The sequence below is a fragment of the Perissodus microlepis genome, chromosome 6, assembly GCF_051167445.1.
Source record: "Perissodus microlepis isolate ML-2025 ecotype Zambia chromosome 6, ASM5116744v1, whole genome shotgun sequence".
NCBI lineage: Eukaryota > Metazoa > Chordata > Actinopteri > Cichliformes > Cichlidae > Perissodus > Perissodus microlepis.
Genome location: NC_140466.1, coordinates 41,333,367 through 41,337,708, shown reverse-complemented (window position 1 = coordinate 41,337,708; position 4,342 = coordinate 41,333,367).

Here is a 4,342-nt window from a genome sequence, read left to right as displayed (position 1 = left end):
ACTTTGTGACACGCAGGCAAAACAAGACTTTGTGACACGCAGGCAGAACTAGACTTTGGGACACGCAGGCAGAACAAGACTTTGTGACACGCATGCAGAACTAGACTTTGTGACGCACATGCAGAAAAAGACTTTGTGACACGCAGGCAGAACTAGACTTTGTGACACTCATGCAGAACAAAACTTTGTGACACGCAGGCAGAACTAGACTTTGTGACACGCAGGCAGAACTAGACTTTGGGACACGCAGGCAGAAAAAGACTTTGTGACACGCATGCAGAACTAGACTTTGTGACACGCAGGCAGAACTAGACTTTGTGACACGCAGGCAGAAAAAGACTTTGTGACACGCATGCAGAACTAGACTTTGTGACACGCAGGCAGAAAAAGACTTTGTGACACGCATGCAGAACTAGACTTTGTGACACGCAGGCAGAACTAGACTTTGTGACACGCAGGCAGAACTAGACTTTGTGACACGCAGGCAGAACTAGACTTTGTCACACGCAGGCAGAAAAAGACTTTGTGACACGCAGGCAGAAGAAGACTTTGTGACACGCATGCAGAACTAGACTTTGTGACACGCAGGCAGAACTAGACTTTGTGACACGCAGGCAGAAAAAGACTCTGTCACACGCAGGCAGAAAAAGACTTTGTGACACGCAGGCAGAAAAAGACTTTGTGACACGCAGGCAGAACAAGACTTTGTGACACGCATGCAGAACTAGACTTTGGGACACGCAGGCAGAACTAGACTTTGGGACACGCAGGCAGAACTAGACTTTGTGACACGCAGGCAGAAAAAGACTTTGTGACACGCAGGCAGAAAAAGACTTTGTGACACGCAGGCAAAACAAGACTTTGTGACACGCAGGCAAAACAAGACTTTGTGACACGCAGGCAGAACTAGACTTTGGGACACGCAGGCAGAACTAGACTTTTGGACATGCAGGTAGAACTAGACTTTGTGACACGCATGCAGAACTAGACTTTGTGACACGCAGGCAGAAAAAGACTTTGTGACACGCAGGCAAAACAAGACTTTGTGACACGCAGGCAAAACAAGACTTTGTGACACGCAGGCAGAACTAGACTTTGGGACACGCAGGCAGAACAAGACTTTGTGACACGCATGCAGAACTAGACTTTGTGACGCACATGCAGAAAAAGACTTTGTGACACGCAGGCAGAACTAGACTTTGTGACACGCATGCAGAACAAAACTTTGTGACACGCAGGCAGAACTAGACTTTGTGACACGCAGGCAGAACTAGACTTTGTGACACGCAGGCAGAAAAAGACTTTGTGACACGCAGGCAGAAAAAGACTTTGTGACACGCAGGCAGAAAAAAACTTTGTGACACGCAGGCAGAACAAGACTTTGTGACACGCATGCAGAACAAGACTTTGTGACACGCATGCAGAACAAGACTTTGTGACACGCAGACAGAAAAAGACTTTGTGACACGCATGCAGAACTAGACTTTGTGACACGCAGGCAGAACAAGACTTTGTGACACGCAGGCAGAAAAAGAGTTTGTGACACGCATGCAGAACTAGACTTTGTGACACGCAGGCAGAACTAGACTTTGTGACACGCAGGCAGAAAAATACTTTGTGACACGCAGGCAGAACTAGACTTTGTGACACGCAGGCAGAAAAAGACTTTGTGACACGCAGGCAGAACTAGACTTTGTGACAGGCAGGCAGAAAAAGACTTTGTGACACGCAGGCAGAACTAGACTTTGTGACACGCAGGCAGAACAAGACTTTGTGACACGCAGGCAGAACTAGACTTTGTGACACGCAGGCAGAACTAGACTTTGTGACACGCAGGCAGAAAAATACTTTGTGACACGCAGGCAGAACTAGACTTTGTGACACGCAGGCAGAAAAAGACTTTGTGACACGCAGGCAGAACTAGACTTTGTGACAGGCAGGCAGAAAAAGACTTTGTGACACGCAGGCAGAAGAAGACTTCGTGACACGCAGGCAGAAAAAGACTTTGTGACACGCAGGCAGAACAAGACTTTGTGACACGCAGGCAGAACAAGACTTTGTGACACGCAGGCAGAACTAGACTTTGTGACACGCAGGCAGAACTAGACTTTGTGACACGCATGCAGAACAAGACTTTGTGACACGCAGGCAGAAAAAGACTTTGTGACACGCAGGAAAAACAAGACTTTGTGACACGCAGGCAGAACTAGACTTTGGGACACGCAGGCAGAACTAGACTTTGGGACACGCAGGCAGAACTAGACTTTGTGACACGCATGCAGAACTAGACTTTGTGACACGCAGGCAGAAAAAGACTTTGTGACACGCAGGCAAAACAAGACTTTGTGACACGCAGGCAGAACTAGACTTTGGGACACGCAGGCAGAACAAGACTTTGTGACACGCATGCAGAACTAGACTTTGTGACGCACATGCAGAAAAAGACTTTGTGACACGCAGGCAGAACTAGACTTTGTGACACTCATGCAGAACAAAACTTTGTGACACGCAGGCAGAACTAGACTTTGTGACACGCAGGCAGAACTAGACTTTGGGACACGCAGGCAGAAAAAGACTTTGTGACACGCATGCAGAACTAGACTTTGTGACACGCAGGCAGAACTAGACTTTGTGACACGCAGGCAGAAAAAGACTTTGTGACACGCATGCAGAACTAGACTTTGTGACACGCAGGCAGAAAAAGACTTTGTGACACGCAGGCAGAACTAGACTTTGTGACACGCAGGCAGAACTAGACTTTGTCACACGCAGGCAGAAAAAGACTTTGTGACACGCAGGCAGAAGAAGACTTTGTGACACGCATGCAGAACTAGACTTTGTGACACGCAGGCAGAACTAGACTCTGTCACACGCAGGCAGAAAAAGACTTTGTGACACGCAGGCAGAACTAGACTTTGTGACACGCAGGCAAAACAAGACTTTGTGACACGCAGGCAAAACAAGACTTTGTGACACGCAGGCAGAACTAGACTTTGGGACACGCAGGCAGAACAAGACTTTGTGACACGCATGCAGAACTAGACTTTGTGACACGCAGGCAGAACTAGACTCTGTCACACGCAGGCAGAAAAAGACTTTGTGACACGCAGGCAGAAAAAGACTTTGTGACACGCAGGCAAAACAAGACTTTGTGACACGCAGGCAAAACAAGACTTTGTGACACGCAGGCAGAACTAGACTTTGGGACACGCAGGCAGAACAAGACTTTGTGACACGCATGCAGAACTAGACTTTGTGACGCACATGCAGAAAAAGACTTTGTGACACGCAGGCAGAACTAGACTTTGTGACACGCATGCAGAACAAAACTTTGTGACACGCAGGCAGAACTAGACTTTGTGACACGCAGGCAGAACTAGACTTTGGGACACGCAGGCAGAACTAGACTTTGTGACACGCAGGCAGAAGTACACTTTGTGACACGCATTCAGAACAAGACTTTGTGACACGCATGCAGAACTAGACTTTGTGACACGCATGCAGAACTAGACTTTGTGACACGCAGGCAGAACTAGACTTTGTGACACGCAGGCAGAACTAGACTTTGTGACACGCAGGCAGAAAAAGACTTTGTGACACGCAGGCAGAACTAGACTTTGTGACACGCAGGCAGAAAAAGACTTTGTGACATGCAGGCAGAAAAAGACTTTGTGACACGCATGCAGAACTAGACTTTGTGACACGCAGGCAGAACTAGACTTTGTGACACGCAGGCAGAACAAGACTTTGTGACACGCATGCAGAACTAGACTTTGTGACACGCATGCAGAACTAGACTTTGTGACACGCAGGCAGAACTAGACTTTGTGACACGCAGGCAGAACTAGACTTTGTGACACGCATGCAGAACTAGACTTTGTGACACGCAGGCAGAACAAGACTTTGTGACACGCATGCAGAACTAGACTTTGTGACACGCATGCAGAACTAGACTTTGTGACACGCAGGCAGAACTAGACTTTGTGACACGCAGGCAGAACTAGACTTTGTCACACGCAGGCAGAACTAGACTTTGTGACACGCAGGCAGAAAAAGACTTTGTGACACGCAGGCAGAACAAGACTTTGTGACACGCATGCAGAACTAGACTTTGTGACACGCAGGCAGAACTAGACTTTGTGACACGCAGGCAGAACTAGACTTTGTCACACGCAGGCAGAAAAAGACTTTGTGACACGCAGGCAGAACAAGACTTTGTCACACGCAGGCAGAAAAAGACTTTGTGACACGCAGGCAGAACTAGACTTTGTGACACGCAGGCAGAACTACACTTTGTGACACGCAGGCAGAAAAAGACTTTGTGACACGCAGGCAGAACTAG